At 46.5% G+C, this 19,176-nt stretch overlaps 1 protein-coding gene across 1 annotated transcript in view; it reads left to right on the forward strand.

Moving 5' to 3' along the window:
- Window positions 1-992: 992 nt before the first annotated feature.
- LOC123757830 (uncharacterized) overlaps window positions 993-19,176 on the forward strand; it is a 160,063-nt gene continuing 141,879 nt past the window's right edge. Inside the window, exon 1 of the mRNA XM_069338635.1 lies at window positions 993-1,009. The gene's annotated coding sequence lies outside the window, so the exon portion shown is untranslated. The remainder of the gene's footprint in view (window positions 1,010-19,176) is intronic.

Here is a 19,176-nt window from a genome sequence, read left to right on the forward strand (position 1 = left end):
ATTGGCCAAATGTCCATTAACCCAGCAGCTGCGCCCTTCCCACCCACACTGCTTGAGAAGGAAAAAAACTAACACAACTGTCAAATAATTACGCTTTGAAGTTTTATCAAACAATGATTCGCTCTCTTTCTATATTCGAATCGTATCTTGCAAAGTATTTCGCTTCTCGGGTGTATGTATGCACTATAGTCCCGTATTATATTCAGGTTACAATAGCTAGTTGGTCAGCAAGGTAGCATCACGTCTATAACAGCCCGCCAGAGAGTGAAAAGCCTTCAGCCCTACTCCAAACTGAATTAAAAATTGAACGTTAGTGGTGAGCTGAGACTAACACAGTCACCCCCCCCACCTCCACAGAGCACCAGCAGGTGTGCCCATCCTGTGAAGGGTTTTTTGCACTACTCTAAGGTCGGGTTACCAGGGTGAGATCATGGCGTATTATTCAGTTCTTTTCGTCCTTGAGTATGGCGGCGTGTAGACCATGATATGCAAATGTATTTTTGAGACGATATATCACAATAACGTGGCTGAAGATATGATGCCCAGATCACACATCAGAATGTAAAGAAAAGACTACGTTTCAGTCTGTCATGGAGCATTATCAGGGCGTGATAATGGTTCAGGACGGACCGAAACGTCGTCATTTCTTCATTTTCTGATGTGTGGTTTGGTCATGTATTTTTTTTTTCCTATTTAATTTTTCTCATTTAACCAGTATTAAGAGTAAAGACGTTGCCTTCCAGTTGGCAATGAAATCCGTGCGTGTTTACATCTAAAATGCGACCCGGAATTATTTCAAGGGTGGAAAGGTTGAGATCGGCTCAAGAGTGTCGCCTCCGTGGCCGCGTATTCCAGGCCTCGTCCGGTGCTCAGTACATATATGTGAAAGAGTGGGCCCGTGCAAAACACAGATGTGCATGTGTGGACGTGTGACCAAGGCCCTGCTCAGTGCTCAGTATCGTCACAACACTGGGACACCGTCCACATCATATGGCATCCTTCGCACCAAGTAAGGAAACCTTCCCCACATATAATCATATTAAAGAATTATCTTGGTGTAGAGGTTTTAATGACGAGAGTAGTATTAGTACAGGTATCTTACGATGATCACGTACGGCGTAACACATGCTGTACAACAGCTGTGTAAAGCAGGTGTTGATTGTAGCTGTGTAGAGCAGATATTGTTCCAAATCAAATTCAAATTCAAATGTTTATTCAGGTACATACATAGAATATGAGTTACAAACATAATGTTGGATTTATAGATAGAGCTAGTACATACAATACCTAAAGCCACTAATACTCACACTGTTTCGGGCAAGGTGTAGGGAAAAACACACCTAGACTTAAACTTAATATTAATTGAGATTAAAGGATAAATTGTGTTGAAAATGGAATGAAAAAGGGGGGGGGAAGGAACATGGCAAAAATGAACAATTATACAAGTTGGTCAGCAAACAGTATTGTTTGAAAATACCAAGACATGGATTGACATTTAGGGTGTCATTGGTAAGACATTATTGGTTGGTTGACATTGGTAAGGTAGGTTACATGGAGTTTATTAGGTATTACTTAGTTTTTTCTCTTGAACTGATTGAGCGAGGTACAGTCTTTTTTATTTTACAATGCAGTTCGAGGTTACAATCGATTGTAACCTCCAACTGTGCTGGATGGTATTTTGATCACTGCATAAGTAAACCAGAGGTAACATTTGGCCATTGTACAAGGCATTGTACAATGGCCAGTCGGTTCAAGGCTGAGACGAGAACGCCCTTACTACCTCCCCCCGTATAACTATGACTTTATTGTTCCTATGAAGAATCAGCAACAGTTTTGATGAGCTCTTCGTAGTTCAGTGGATAGTGCGTGTGTGTAGGGGGGGGGGGGGGGAGAGGGTGGTTAGGGAAGCGGATTCGATCCCACTGTGTGATTCTCTGGACGCAACTGAGCTGTGTTAACTTTGTATTAATGCGGTAGTAGTTTGTAAGAGATGCTCCACCTTTCCTTTCATATTATGCATTTGATTTGAAGGTGGGATAAGAGCATGTATTAGTAGGGTGGCCCGGATGGTGTATGTATTAACCGGATGGCCCCAGCTAGTGTGTGTATTAACCGGATGGCCCCAGCTAGTGTGTGTATTAACCGGATGGCCCCAGCTAGTGTATGTATTAACCGGATGGCCCCAGCTAGTGTATGTATTAACCGGATGGCCCCAGCTAGTGTATGTATTAACCGGATGGCCCCAGCTAGTGTGTGTATTAACCGGATGGCCCCAGCTAGTGTATGTATTAACCGGATGACCCCAGCTAGTGTGTGTATTAACCGGATGGCCCCAGCTAGTGTATGTATTAACCGGATGGCCCCAGCTAGTGTATGCTTTAACCGGATGGCCCCAGCTAGTGTATGCTTTAACCGGATGGCCCCAGCTAGTGTGTGTATTAACCGGATGGCCCCAGCTAGTGTGTGTATTAACCGGATGGCCCCAGCTAGTGTGTGTATTAACCGGATGGCCCCAGCTAGTGTGTGTATTAACCGGATGGCCCCAGCTAGTGTGTGTATTAACCGGATGGCCCCAGCTAGTGTATGTATTAACCGGATGGCCCCAGCTAGTGTGTGTATTAACCGGATGCCCCAGCTAGTGTATGTATTAACCGGATGGCCCCAACTAGTGTATGCATTAACCGGATGGCCCCAACTAGTGTATGCATTAACCGGATGGCCCCAGCTAGTGTGTGTATTAACCGGATGGCCCCAGCTAGTGTGTGTATTAACCGGATGGCCCCAGCTAGTGTATGCATTAACCGGATGGCCCCAGCTAGTGTGTGTATTAACCGGATGGCCCCAGCTAGTGTGTGTATTAACCGGATGGCCCCAGCTAGTGTGTGTATTAACCGGATGGCCCCAGCTAGTGTGTGTATTAACCGGATGGCCCCAGCTAGTGTGTGTATTAACCGGATGGCCCCAGCTAGTGTATGCATTAACCGGATGGCCCCAGCTAGTGTGTGTATTAACCGGATGGCCCCAGCTAGTGTATGCATTAACCGGATGGCCCCAGCTAGTGTGTGTATTAACCGGATGGCCCCAGCTAGTGTATGCATTAACCGGATGGCCCCAGCTAGTGTGTGTATTAACCGGATGGCCCCAGCTAGTGTATGCATTAACCGGATGGCCCCAACTAGTGTATACATGTATTACCATTAAGCGAGGAGGACTATACAACAATTGGTAGGAATATGAAGCCGCGATAAGAGCTAGGCTATGAGGACGTGGAGAAGGACCATCGGGGATCGAACTCCAACCCTGCAAGAAGCGAGGTCGTCGCTTTACCAGCCCGTCCAAGTTGTGTGCTAAAAGACCGACGTTATCGCTTGTTTTACCGTGTTTATTAAGTGTGAATGGCAGACAGAGACCCTCCCCCCCCAAAAAAAAAAAATAATAATAATCCCGTCCTGACAACTCCTTCTTGAAGCAGGATATAATATAATTATATATAATATAACCCACGATATAATTGGCTAATAGTTTATATTATTTTAAAAATAATGTCTTGTTGACCACTTGAGTTGACTCTAATATTCTGCCCTACTGCCCATATTTATTGTAATGGGTGACGTAGCAGAATAGGTTGCATAGTCGATTCACAACCGATTGGTCCTGGGGTTCGATTCCTTTAGCAGGGGCGAGACGTTTGGGCAAGTTTCCTTACTCCTGAATGCCTCTGCTCCTCTAGCCGTAAGTAGATACCTGGGATTTAATAGTCTTGTGTGGGTTGCATCCGGCGGTGAGGTCAACTGGCACATCTGGTAGATCTATCATGCTTTGGCAGTATCCACCAACTTGGTTACAGATAAAGACACGCGTAATTACCATTTTAAATAGTGTTGCTCTCTGGCCCCATTGCTTTGCATGACCTTTGCAACCAGAGGTCAAGGGTCAGGTTGGTCATGTAGGGTTTATCGTTGTTTATATCTTGTTCTTACGGTTTCCAGTGTCCAGCAACAACACAAAGGCTCAATTGAGAGTATTACATTAATGTCTGTCAGTAACGGTACTCTGAATACTGCACACATGCGTGTGCGTGTGTACGTGTGTGCCCATGTATGTGTGTGTGTGTGGGCATGTGCATAAGAATTAGGGAGCACCGCAGCAAGACTGTTTGCCCACAATAGGTGGATCCCACATAATTAAATCCATCCCCCTCCCCTCTTTTCCATCAGACCCGTTTTCTTCTCCAGCCTATTCCACTATCTCTCAATAATACCCGCTGGCAGCCTATTCCACTACTCATCCACAACCCCCTCTTTCCATCACTCGCGGGTGGACACGCGCACTCGCGAGCGACGATATAGCACTCAATCACCGTATCAGCGAGACACAGCAGCATCCTGTCGCGCGAGATACCGCTGAGATAATTTGGTTAGGCCACGCTGGCGGCCTCTACAACAACGGTTAAGCTTCACACGTTTAAAACGTGTTGTGGCGTAGTCTCCAAGTATCATTCCACTCCCACGTGGGCTGGAGATATATATTTCATCAAGCCACCATCATATATGTGATATTTTTCATATACATAGCTCTTGATATATTTCATCAAGTGTTGCAAATTGTGTTGTGCATGTTAGAACACACTGGAAGGGGGAGGGGGGGGGCTGGTCTCTTGACAAGTGTGTTCATTTCACGAATTTTAGCATCGCCGGGTTCCTGAGAGTGGGATCAGAGAGGTAGTGTAGCAGACTCCACACACACACACACACCCACACACACACACACACACACACACACACACACACACACACACACACACACACACACACACACACACACACACACACACACACACACACACCTCTGCAATAAACACAGGGATTAGCCAGGATGATTGAGGATGGAGCGCAAAGTAATGTTAGCAAACTGATTCATATCGTGTTGAAACGTTCGGTGGCAGTATGAATGGGAGTGTAGAGAGTAATAAACAATTAGGGCATAGAACACCGGGGGTACAGAACACCGGGGGTACAGAACACCGGGGGTACAGAACACCGGGGGTACAGAACACCGGGGGTACAGAACACCGGGGGTACAGAACACCGGGGGTACAGAACACCGGGGGCACAGAACACCGGGGGTACAGAACACCGGGGGTACAGAACACCGGGGGCACAGAACACCGGGGGTACAGAACACCGGGGGTACAGAACACCGGGGGTACAGAACACCGGGGGTACAGAACACCGGGGGTACAGAACACCGGGGGTACAGAACACCGGGGGCACAGAACACCGGGGGTACAGAACACCGGGGGTACAGAACACCGGGGGCACAGAACACCGGGGGTACAGAACACCGGGGGTACAGAACACCGGGGGCACAGAACACCGGGGGCACAGAACACCGGGGGTACAGAACACCGGGGGCATAGAACACCGGGGGTACAGAACACCGGGGGTACAGAACACCGGGGGTACAGAACACCGGGGGTACAGAACACCGGGGGTACAGAACACCGAGGGTACAGAACACCGGGGGTACAGAACACCGGGGGTACAGAACACCGGGGGCACAGAACACCGGGGGTACAGAACACCGGGGGTACAGAACACCGGGGGCACAGAACACCGGGGGCACAGAACACCGGGGGTACAGAACACCGGGGGCACAGAACACCGGGGGCACAGAACACCGGGGGTACAGAACACCGGGGGTACAGAACACCGGGGGTACAGAACACCGGGGGCACGCATGTGAAACGTGAAGCAGAGTACCTGCGACGCGGGCTAAAGCCCATGTGAGAGACACATGTGTGGGCTCAAGGATATACCTAATGTGTATCTCTTGGTGTGGATAACATGTTTACAGCATGCTGAGTGGCTCGATATACTAATATTTCATACCGAATTTATCATGCAGACCTTGATATATATATATATATGTTTATATTATATGTGTGTGAGAGAGTGTGCGTGTGTATGTGTATATTGGGACCTGACCACACGAACCATCAACATGGGTACTGGGACAAGCCACACGAATGTTTCGAAAGGAAAACTCCCATGGTAAGCTATAACCTGTTGTTCACTGGAGTGAATTAAGCCGCTTGTCATCGCTTGTCATGGTTTGAGACCCTAAGGAGACACTGAACTGTCTTTACACGCACACGCTGAGAGATTGGATTTCCACATCTGCCTTGGTTGCGCAGATTGCGTGCGCGACGGCGTGGAAACCATGCTTGCGAGTGCACAATTGCAACTCATCAGAGTGCACGGATGTGAAATCTTTAATTACGGAGTGAAGTTGACCGTCTTGGCTCTGTGGAGAACTCACATTACCAGCAAGCCACTGGTACCTCAAGGGGATCACTGTGTGTACATTAATTAAAATGAGTTAAAGATTATGTCAGAAGCTATAATGCCAGGAGTCAACCACATTACTGGAGTGAGGCGGCACTTCCCGCCAGCGGGTAAGTGCCCGCTGGGGCACTTTCCAGCGTCTTCCGTGTGTTGAGCCCTGAAATCATCGCCAGGTAAGCGGTCAGATCGCGGGGAGATAAGGGAGTGTGGACGTCTCGAATTTCCGAAGGACCCCGGCTGTAAATCATGACGTATTCATGACGTCATGGGCCTAGCCACCAAGTGTAGGCCTATGTTATTGGGCTAGGCACTAGTGTCTATGTGCTATTGGTCCATTGGCAAGACTGGACCGTTATTCCCTAGGAACGCCCATGGGATCTTAAGGACTCCCACCACACCATTCTGTACCGGAGTGTGTCTATACCTGTTGTGTGTGAGCTCCAGCAAGTATGGCCAATTACCTGTGATTGTCTCATGTCGATTGATTGATTGATAAAGATTAAGCCACCCAAGAGGTGGCACGGGCATGAATAGCCCGTAATGTCTCATGTCATTTTCCAACGTCAAGTTAACCCACTAGTGGATGCACCTTAACTTGACTGCATCCACATTCAAGGGCTGTTACGAGGATTCGAACCTACGTCCGGGAGCATCCCAGACGCTGCCTTTATGCTCCCGGACGTAGGTTCGAATCCTCGTCACGCCCTTGTGGATTTGTTCATCCACAGTAAAGATAGCCAAGTGATCTGCCCCAGAATCATGAACACGAAATTATACGAATTGGTCGTTGATGAGAGTGACTAACACTAATGTACAGAAAGACCACGTGACCACCTCGGTGACAACAGACCGAGTTTGAAAATGATCACGTTTATTTAGGAAAGACCTGGGTAAATACTGGTTCAGTAACAGGGGTTGTTGCTTTGTGGAACCAATTACCACGTAACGTGGTGGAGTTGGGGGTCCCCTTGATTGTTTCGAACGTGGGTTGGACATGTATATGAGTGGGATTGGGTGGTTATAAATAGGAGCTGCCTCGTATGGGCCAATAGGCCCTCTGCAGTTACCTTTATTCTTATGTACCATCCGAGTCATTTGTGTACTAAATCAATAGTAAAGACCACCGTTGACTTAGTACATGGAGTGCTGCCACGTGTCTCTAGACTGTCGTTAGAGTGGAACTTAGACCTGCTGTCACCACTGTGAAGGTACCACGTGTACCACGGGGGAGCCGGGCGGCCGAGCGGACAGCACGCTGGACTTGTGATCCTGTGGTCCTGGGTTCGATCCCAGGCGCCGGCGAGAAACAATGGGCAGAGTTTCTTTCACCCTATGCCCCTGTTACCTAGCAGTAAAATAGGTACCTGGGTGTTAGTCAGCTGTCACGGGCTGCATGCTTCCTGGGGGTGGAGGCCTGGTCGAGAACCGGGCCGCGGGGACACTAAAAAGCCCCGAAATCATCTCAAGATCTGTCAAGATAACCACCAGCCACGGTGGCCATACGTCTGGGTGTTGTTAGTCAGACACCATTACCAACCCGTCGGGCTCAGCCTGGCCATCACGCTCCCAACAATTATTCCCACGTGGCGTCATGCTGACACCTCATTCTGCCACCTCATTCTCAGTTGCTACTCATGCAGTGCAGCACTGCAGGAGTAGCAGTCTTCGCCTCCCACTGCCCATCATGTCTCATTCTTACATAAGATACCACGTGCTGTTTGTTGCAAGAGATCCAGCATCGCAATTGTTAAATCTCGCATGTTCAACCACACGCAGTAATGCTTGAGAGAGAGAGAGAGAGAGAGAGAGAGAGAGAGAGAGAGGACTGTCAATCTACAGCGTCCACGCCTGAACCAAGCTAGGGTAGTGAAGGTCCAGCTGTCTAGGTCATTGAGCGAGCTGTCTGTAGGTGTGAGAGTACTGAGATAGAGTCTCTACATTTGTGGTTAAGGGTCTTGTGTGCCCTGATCTTCGTGACGAGGCAGACGATCATCGTCTCAACTCCTGCCAAAGGGACGAGAACACACCGGACCAGGCAGTGTGCACGTGACCTGTGTGGGGCCACATTGCACACCTTTTATTTGTACAGGAGATTGTCACACTTACGGGCTATTCATGCCCGTGCCACCTCTTGGGTGGCTTAATCTTTATCACTCATCACACCACACATTTACTTGTCTCATGTTGGGCTGACTGTCTCATTAATGAGTCGCTAGTGTGTTTATTCTGTGCTATTGTGTTGATTTCTTTGTGCGTGTCATTCATTTTGTGTTGATGCTCTTTATGTAATCTTTATCTTTTTATATAATCTTGTTATCTTTCTACCGGCGGTGAAAGGAAGTAGGTTTATGATTGGTAGTTAAGTGGAGGATTAAGATAATCCTTAAGTGGATTAAGGCTGTGCTCCTCAGTCGAAGTGTAAGCGATCAGAGGGATTTTCCTTATGCTTCTGATACGCGATCTTAGCTTTGTTGAGACCAATCTAGAGTAGAGCCAAGCACTCAAGTGTATTAGTAAGTTTATTGAACAAACGTTGTTCACTTGTACACGAGACTCTCGTTAGTACTGCTAATATGACTTCTGCTGCGACGGTCAAACTGCTTAATTAACATCCTCTTAGTGCTTTGGAGCTCATAAACGGTTTAATAAATGTCAACAGAGCCGCTATGATTGTTGGAAGATGTACAGGCTTCGTAAGTGGTTGTGCAAATAATTGATGAGACACGTACACGACCGCCTGAAGGAGGGTGCTCACTCGCCTAGCAGTGTCCAGGTTCGACTCCTCTCGCATAGATCTTCCCATTGACATCCCTAGATGAGCAGGATGCCATTATGCAAAATGGTAGCATTGCACAGATTTGCAACCATTGCAAAATTTAAGCACCCCCCCCCCCCACACACACATATATACACAGAGATACACTCTCACACACACATATCACCAGTTGATTGACAGTTGAGAGGCGGGACCAAAGAGCCAAAGCTCAACCCCCCGCAAGCAAAACTAGGTGAGTACAAATAGGTTTATTTTTATTATAATTTTTCTACCACAGACGTGGCCACACATTTACAATGCTAAGCAGCATATATACATTTTCCTCTGTCCTCCATGGACAGGGTGAGAGATCTGTTAAACATATAGTTCAGGGATTTATTGAATAATCAACCACAGAAGGTGATTGTAGTGCTTTTAAAATGCTAATCTAATCTACATACATAAATAAATAGATACGCAGAGGTACGTCTGCCCTACATAAAGCCCAACGATGTGTCTTTTACATAGTTTCATTAATGTGCATTTACAAAGGTGAAATGCAATTCTGACCAGCTTCAGAATTGCTTTTCATGCACCTAGTACAACTAGGCGAGTTCTTACATAAACACACACACACACACACACACACACACACACACACACACACACACACACACACACACACACACACACACACACACACACACACACACACACACACACATGTACATACATATATAAACACACACATATACACACGCACGCACGCACAACACAAAGTACTGTTGCTGCAGGCATAGCAGCAGCAGCAACAGCAGGAGCAGCAGCAGCAGCAACAGCAGGAGCAGCCATAGCAGCAGCAGGCTGGTCGTACAGCTGGCCCTGCACGCCACACTCACGTGAACGTCCACATGGGCTCTGCCACACACAAGAGGCCGCCGCGCTCGCCTCTAAATAACATCAACCAGACTGAAGCTCTGAATCTCTATTAACCCGCCTCATAATACACTTTACACGTATATCAAGAACAACAAAGGTAGCCGAAAACACCTCATCGTCCGTATTAACGACGCCCAGCTTGGAAACCTCCTGCTATGGTGACGACTGTGACCGCTCATGGTAAGGTGAGGGGAGTATTGCGTAAGACAGCCACAGTTGTATCTCCGGCCGACGCCTGGAGACAGATTCACCAAGCAGTTATGCAAGCACTTACGAACCTGTACATCTTTCATCAATCTTGGGTGGCTTTGTTTACAATTACTCAACGGTTAATGAGCACCGAAGTACCAGGAGGCTGTTTATAACAATAACAACAGTTGATTGGGACGTTTTCACGCTTGTAAACTGTTTAATAAATGTAACCAAAGCCGGCCAAGACCGAGGGAAAGATGTACACCTTCGTAAGTACTTGCGTAACTGCTTCGGGAATCTGGCCCCCTGGACTGTTGCTCATTGTTCTGGCCTCCTAGTCACTCTCGTATGTCTGGCTCTGCACATTGTGCCTCTATGCTTTCTTCTTCCCCCACACCTGCTAATACCTCTCCTCCCACAGTACAACTGCTCTCTCTCCCCCCCTACCCACCCACAAGACCTCCCACACATCACAGCTCGTCTCTTTGCTTACTGTAGGTAATGCATGCACATGACTGTAAAGCTGCCGCCCAGTTGGGTGGGTGTGGAGCAAGACTATGGTGTGACTCACCATAGGTGTAAAGTGCCTTGTATAGTGACTGTTGTGAGCCTCTTGTTGAATCACTTGTGATACAAAAGATTATTTATATGTATATGTATTTGTGTAAATGATTGTATATATATATATATATGTATATATATATATATATATATATATATATATATATATATATATATATATATATATATATATATATATATATATATATATATATTATTAAATATGACCGAAAAAGTAAGATTAATAATTCTAACACGAATTTTCTCAATCTTTCGTACATTTCTTTTCACTGTTGGAGGTAAATCAAAAATCAATTCTCCAAAATTCATTTTTATTTCTAGTCTGACGCGACACGAGCGCGTTTCGTAAAACTTATTACATTTTCAAAGACTTTAGTTTACAAATACACAACTGAATAGAACTTACTAGAATTACTGAATAGAATTGTAAGTTCTATTCAGTTGTGTATTTGTAAACTAAAGTCTTTGAAAATGTAATAAGTTTTACGAAACGCGCTCGTGTCGCGTCAGACTAGAAATAAAAATGAATTTTGGAGAATTGATTTTTGATTTACCTCCAACAGTGAAAAGAAATGTACGAAAGATTGAGAAAATTCGTGTTAGAATTATTAATCTTACTTTTTCGGTCATATTTAATAATATATGTCTACAGGAAAGACTGCTACCAAAATATACTAATATATATATATATATATATATATATATATATATATATATATATATATATATATATATATATATATATGTACATGTGTATGTAACGTTAAGAATTGTGTAACTGGCTTCAAAAGATTGTCACTTGCTTAGCTAAACGAACTCTGGGGTTCAGTTCCTGAGCCCAATATGTGCCTCTGTAGCCCATTCCCCCACGGGATGGGTATGGGAGCATAATAAAGAAAGAAAGACGTTGAATTTAACATCTTGTTCATGTTTGGCAAATGTTACGTCAGCCCGCGCGCCTCGCCACCGCACCTGGCAACCACCATCATCCACTCAACCATCACCCACTCACACAACCACCATCACCCACTCACACAACCACCATCACCCACTCACACAACCACGATTACTACCATCAACACCACAACCACTATCATATCCCACGCCCTAAACACCTACACCTACACACACACACACACACACACACACACACACACACACACACACACACACACACACACACACACACACACACACACACACACAAATCTTGCCTTACAGGCTTGATAGAATTCTACGATCAGGTGACACAGATTAAGCAAGAAAGAGAGGGCTGGGCGGACTGCATTTTCTTGGATTGTCGGAAAGCCTTTGACACAGTACCGCATAAGAGGCTGGTACATAAGCTGGAGAGACAGGCAGGTGTAGCTGGTAAGGTGCTCCAGTGGATAAGGGAGTATCTAAGCAATAGGAAGCAGAGAGTTACGGTGAGGGGTGAGACCTCCGATTGGCGTGAAGTCACCAGTGGAGTCCCACAGGGCTCTGTACTCGGTCCTATCTTGTTTCTGATATATGTAAATGATCTCCCGGAGGGTATCGATTCATTTCTCTCAATGTTTGCGGACGATGCTAAAATTATGAGAAGGATTAAAACAGAAGAGGACTGTTTGAGACTTCAAGAAGACCTAGACAAGCTGAAGGAATGGTCGAACAAATGGTTGTTAGAGTTTAACCCAACCAAATGTAATGTAATGAAGATAGGTGTAGGGAGCAGGAGGCCAGATACAAGGTATCATCTGGGAGAGGAAATTCTTCAGGAGTCAGAGAAGGAAAAAGACTTGGGGGTTAATATCACGCCAGACCTGTCTCCTGCAGCACATATCAAGCGGATAACATCAGCGGCATATGCCAGGCTGGCCAACATACGAACGGCATTCAGAAACCTGTGTAAAGAATCATTCAGAACTTTGTATACCACATATGTCAGGCCAATCCTGGAGTATGCAGCCCCAGCATGGAGTCCATATCTAGTCAAGGATAAGACTAAACTGGAAAAGGTTCAAAGGTTTGCCACCAGACTAGTACCCGAGCTGAGAGGTATGAGCTACGAGGAGAGACTACGGGAATTAAACCTCACTTCGCTGGAAGACAGAAGAGTTAGGGGGGACATGATCACCACATTCAAGATTCTGAAGGGGATTGATAGGGTAGATAAAGACAGTCTATTTAACACAAGGGGAACACGCACAAGGGGACACAGGTGGAAACTGAGTGCCCAAATGAGCCACAGAGATATTAGAAGGAACTTTTTTAGTGTCAGAGTGGTTGACAAATGGAATGCATTAGGGGGTGATGTGGTGGAGGCTGACTCCATACACAGTTTCAAGTGTAGATATGACAGAGCCCGATAGGCTCATGAATCTGTACACCTGTTGATTGACGGTTGAGAGGCGGGACCAAAGAGCCAGAGCTCAACCCCCGCAAACACAACTAGGTGAGTACAACTAGGTGAGCACACACACACACACACAATGCATGTAATAATATAAAAATATAATATAATATAAAAAATAATAGGTGAGTACACACACACACACACACACACACACACACACACACACACACACACACACACACACACCCAACACGTAAAGCCCACCGCCAAATCTAACTCATTATTTTGTCATGCAAATCAATGTTAAGAGAGGGACTCTATAAAGCATTGTGTGGGCGTAGTTCTGCGTGTGAGTTAAGCCTTGTAATGATTGACTAGTTTCGTGTTGATACAGATGTTGACAGGTGTTGACAGGTGTTGACAGGTGTTGACAGGTGTTGATGGTTAGCAGGTTGTGAACTCTCCCTTCCCTCGTGGTAATAACTAACTACTGGTTGTTTCTGGAACCGCCAATTGGCCTACAACCAGGTACCTAATTACCGCTGGGTGAACAGAGGCGAACAGTTAAGGATTGGTGCCTAGTCAATCCTCTCCGGCCAGGATTCGAACCCACGGCCAGGTATCGTCGCTAGTGTGATATAAAAACAGTTCAAAAAGGGGGGGGGGGGCTAAGCAATGAGACTCACGTCTGTAAGTTATGCATATTCTTTAATATTAATAATATATATTATTAAAATTTATTGATTTTTATTAACCTGCTTGATATGAGGAATGAACGTATGAACGTATGTATGAACAGCGTATGAACATTGGAAGCTGGGTAATGATTTAGTGCGTGTGCCTAGGGAGGCCTGGTCGACGACCGGGCCGCGGGGACGCTAAGCCCCGGAAACACCTCAAGGTAAGATCCAGGAGTGCAGGTTCGATCCCACAGTATAACCTTTCATTTTCTTCACAGGTTCATCACGTTCTTGTGGTTTCAGTGTGCACTGAGTGCATGAGAGTGAAGCATTAGTGGTACTCAGGTCTGGTGAGGGAGCCGGTCGGCCGAGCGGACAGCACGCTGGACTTGTGATCCTGTGGTCCCGGGGTCGATCCCAGGCGCCGGCGAGAAACAATGGGCAGAGTTTCTTTCACCCTATGCCCCTGTTACCTAGCAGTAAAATAGGTACCTGGGTGTTAGTCAGCTGTCACGGGCTGCTTCCTGGGGGTGGAGGCCTGGTCGAGGACCGGGCCGCGGGGACACTAAAAGCCCCGAAATCATCTCAAGATAACCTCAAGATAACTCTGAGGACACACCTGACTATAGTATTCCACCACCACACACCTGAAACTTTTTTTGGGGGATTCACGACCAAAGATCACATTCACTCCCCCCCCCAAAAAAATCTACCACTTACGGGTTATTCATGCCCGTGCCACCTCTCGGGCGGCTTAATCAATCACTCAATCACCTGATAGATTACCGACTTCTATATATAGAGCGACGAGACGTGCCCACTCGCTTCAGACGGCACGGTGGGGGGGGGGGGGGGTCCGTCATGATGGGACGGGGGTAATGCGGAAAATATTACTGTCATTCTTACTGTCTTGTCTGATCGAGACATCTCCCCCGGACCTGAGACATCTCCCCCGGACCTGAGACATCTCCCCCGGACCTGAGACATCTCCCCCGGACCTGAGACATCTCCCCCGGACCTGAGACATCTCCCCCGGACCTGAGACATCTCCCCCGGACCTGAGACATCTCCCCCGGACCTGAGACATCTCCCCCGGACCTGAGACATCTCCCCCGGACCTGAGACATCTCCCCCGGACCTGAGACATCCCCCCCGGGACCTGAGACATCTCCCCCGGGACCTGAGACATCCCCGGGACCTGAGACAATCCATCTTGGTGTTTAGTCACCGTCAAGTCACAGCGATGGTGTTGTCTGGCCGCGCGAGTGATAACGAAATTAACGTTCAGAAACCCCCGGGCACAAAGTACAAACTTGTGTGTGTTAAGTGGTCGATAACTACAATCAGCCACACTACAGGTTGAGTCTAGGGCACAGCGATAGCAGGTTGATAGAGCAGTAAGTCAGTAATAGCTCTTCATGTTGACACAAGCGGTACAATTTAAATTTAAATTTTGCACGCGAGCGGTTTATAACGGATTTAACGTTAAGGGTGTTTTATTTGGCACAAGGCGGGGTATAAAAACAGACAAGTTTCGGCTCTTGGGAGCTGGCTTTGAGCTTCTTATAGCTTATCTTGAGCTATAAGAAGCTCTTGAAGAAGGTATCTTGCAGGGTCGGCGTAAGATGCCCCAATAGTTCAAGTGGTTGGGCACTGTTTCTTCGCCTCCTGTCCTTATATCCCAGATCCTGGTCCTCGTATCATTCCTTTCAAGTGCTAAATAGTCACACTGGCTTAGTTCTTGTTCTTGATAATATGACCTTGGAAAGTCAGGTGTCCCGTCTGATCCCAGAACGGTCTTCTTTCCTCCGTGAAGAGGAGAAGAACACTTTGGAACAAGTGTGCCAGAAGGAGGACACCGCTCTGAACAACTGTTCCAACGGCGTTCTTACGTGGTCTCTGATGTCAAGAAAGAAATCACTTGAGTACAAGGTATAGCAGATGACCAATTCTCTCCTGCACAACACGCTTCTTAAGCCCCTCGTGTTGTATCTGGTCTACACCCTCACAAGTCATTTCCAAGAAATATTAACGACACATTATTTTGGCCGCGAAACGAGGCTTTTACACAGCTGATGGTGGTACACACATGAGAGACACACAACACCATTTTAACACCATTTCAGTTTTAAAATAATTGAATGGCACTAGTGCTTGTTTTCAGGTCTCGGCTCAGGACCTCATCTCGATCATCATTGCAAGATGTATAGTTGCAATACGTCTGCATTTGATAATTTCAAAAAACAATTGCATTTTAAGTAGAAATATATATATTGCTATTATATTAGGATGTTATTACGATACAAATGTTTACATACCCGGGCGGTGGCGAGGTGACACAGATGTGGAACACAGATTACAGACTTGGCAACACCGTCTAGTGGGGTTGATAGCCTGTACCACGATCTAAACAACTGCCATACACGTGTTTCATCGGGGGGAGACGCACATGTTTTTCACTTGGGAGCAGGGCACGTGTTTCGTCAGGGGGGCAGGGGGAGGGGGTAGCACCCCAGTTTAAACATGTAACGCACGTGTTTCACCACGGGTGGAATACCACGTGTGAGTGTTTCAAGACACCTGTAACGCGCGGGTGTTTGAGCAGATGTGGATCACTGGAGGGAGTAGTACCAGGTGTGTGTGTGTGTGGGTGTGTACTCGCCGGCACAGTAGCCAGGTACTCCAGGAGCAGCGACCCGACACCACAAGAGGCACTTTAAAGTAGTGCGGGGCGGCGCGGGAGGAGGCCACGTGATTGTGTCGGGCGGCGCACGTGGGGCGGCCGTGCTGCTGAAGCGGTTCTCCAAACCCCCCTCCCCCCTGCTGCTGCTGCAATGTTCGCCAGTCTACTTCTCGCGCCCTGGTACACACACACACACACACACACACACACACACACACACACACACAGTGGAATGATAAGGACAAGGCGACAGTGAATGAAATACTGAAGGCACTAGACATGGAAGGGGCTGAGCATAGTATTGAGAAGGTTTTCAGGCTAGGTTGGTACAACAAAGACCGAGACCGTGTGTTAAAGATAGTGTTTGCAAATGAGAACACGAAGGAGAAGATTCTAACAAGCTACCTGCAAAAATGTGGGAGAATTCAAAAATGTATTCCTCCAAAGAGACATGACGAGGGAGGAGAGGGCCATGACGGCAGAAGCAAGGAAGAAGCGCAGGGCGAGAGGGGAAAACCAGGAAAGCACAGCTCCCAACACAACATCCCCAGAGGCGAGGGGGGAACCCACAACCAGCTACCCAGTAACACCAGCGGGGAGGGCAACCCCACCACCCTCCTCTGCATAGAAAACCCTCCTACCCCAAACCCTCCCTGCCCCCACTCAAATACTCAGCCAAATCTTCCTCCCCCCACACCCAATCCCCACCCTTCTACCCCTCCCCCCCCCTCCCCCCTATCCCTTCCTACCCTCCCTCCCCTTTCAACCCATACCCTCCCTGTCCCTCCCCCTTCACTTGACCCCCACCCCTCATCCCAGTATCCTCTGAGACCCTGTTATCCACCTCACAAATCCTCACACCCATGGAACAGCTTCCCCCACCAGCAGAACACTCACGAAGGAGGCGATTTGAGAAGGGACAGAAGAAAGTGAACCTCAAGGCAATGTATACTGACATAGATGGAATTACAAATAAAGCAAATGAACTTGGAGAATGGGTACTAGAGGAAAACAGACATAATAGCTCTCACAGAAACAAAGCTAACGAAAACCATAACAAATGCAGTGTTCCCACAGGACTTTCCACATGTTATGAGGAAAGAGAGAAGCTGGTAAGAAAAGGCTGGGATTTTGAGGAGATGGTTATTTAGGGCTGTGAAGGTTTCAGTGACTACATAACAGACACCATAACAACTGGAGGGCAAAAAATTATAGTCGTAGTCATATATAATCCACCACCAAATGACAGAAGACCCAGACAGGAATATGATAGAAACAATATGGCCACCATTAACATAATAGAAAGAGCAGCTTCTGTTGCTAGCAGGAATGGATCTGGACTACTAATCATGGGAGACTTCAACCATGGGAAGATTGGGAGAACAGAGACCCGCATGGAGGACCAGAAACATGGAGAGCTAAGCTGCTGGACGTGGCAACAAGAAACTTTCTAAGCCAGCACATCAAGGAACCAACAAGAATGAGAGAAGATGAACCAGCAATGCTTGATTTGATATTTACCCTAAATGAGTGGGATGTCCCTTTACTTTCTAGTGTGTGGTTTGGTCAACACAGAAATAAAACATTGATTGTAACCATGATATATATATATGCCAGTTTAGACCTATTGTCTTGTGTATGACCCTCTGTCCTGCGTGACAGTGAATACCAGCATTATCCTCACTTTAATAGGACTTAATTGAAATCCTCAGATTAGGCGAAATTGTAATTAATATTGACAATAAAGATGTTAATAATAAATAGAAGAAGAATAACAAAGAAGACAGACATACTTGGCAGACTCAAAGATATTAATAGTCAGAGAAGCTGATATGTAGATGTTGTTTCAGCATTATCTTACTATTGTTTTCTTTGAGGGTAAATATCCCCCCTTAATCTTCAATCCATAAATAAGCAGGCAGCCTTATAAATAAATGATGCAGTGACATACAAGAGTAGTAACCTGCCTTTATTACATTATAAGTATCATTTTAACTTTAGGTGTTTGTTAAGTAACCAGAATTTCTACTCTTCTTTTAGACTAATGAGTATACTGGTTCGGTAACAGGGTTGTTGATTTGTGGAACCAATTGCCGCGTAACGTGGTGGAGGTGGGGTCCCTCGATTGTTTCAAGCGCGGGTTGGACAAGTATATGAGTGGGATTGGGTGGTTATAGATAGGAGCTGCCTCGTATGGGCCAATAGGCCTTTTGCAGTTACCTTTGTTCTTATGTTCTTATGTTCTACATGTACAGTACTGTATATGGTTAGTAAAAAGAAAACTGTTATTAATAGATAGTTAATGATGTGTACTTTGTTCAATGATATCTATCATAATCTTTTTTTTTCTAAATTTATTTTTGTGAAATAACCTTTTAAGGAAGGTAATGTTGTATTGCTTAATTAATGTGGCTTCAGCAGGTTATCTTGACGTTATCTTGAGATGATTTCGGGGCATTTTGTGTCCCTGCGGCCCGGTCCTCGACCAGGCCTCCACCCCCAGGAAGCAGCCCGTGACAGCTGACTAACACCCAGGTACCTATTTTACTGCTAGGTAACAGGGGCATATGGTGAAAGAAACTCTGCCCATTGTTTCTCGCCGGCGCCTGGGATCGAACCCAGGACCACATGATCACAAGTCCAGTGTGCTGTCCGCTCGGCCG

Source organism: Procambarus clarkii, chromosome 40, assembly GCF_040958095.1.
Source record: "Procambarus clarkii isolate CNS0578487 chromosome 40, FALCON_Pclarkii_2.0, whole genome shotgun sequence".
NCBI classification, from domain to species: domain Eukaryota; kingdom Metazoa; phylum Arthropoda; class Malacostraca; order Decapoda; family Cambaridae; genus Procambarus; species Procambarus clarkii.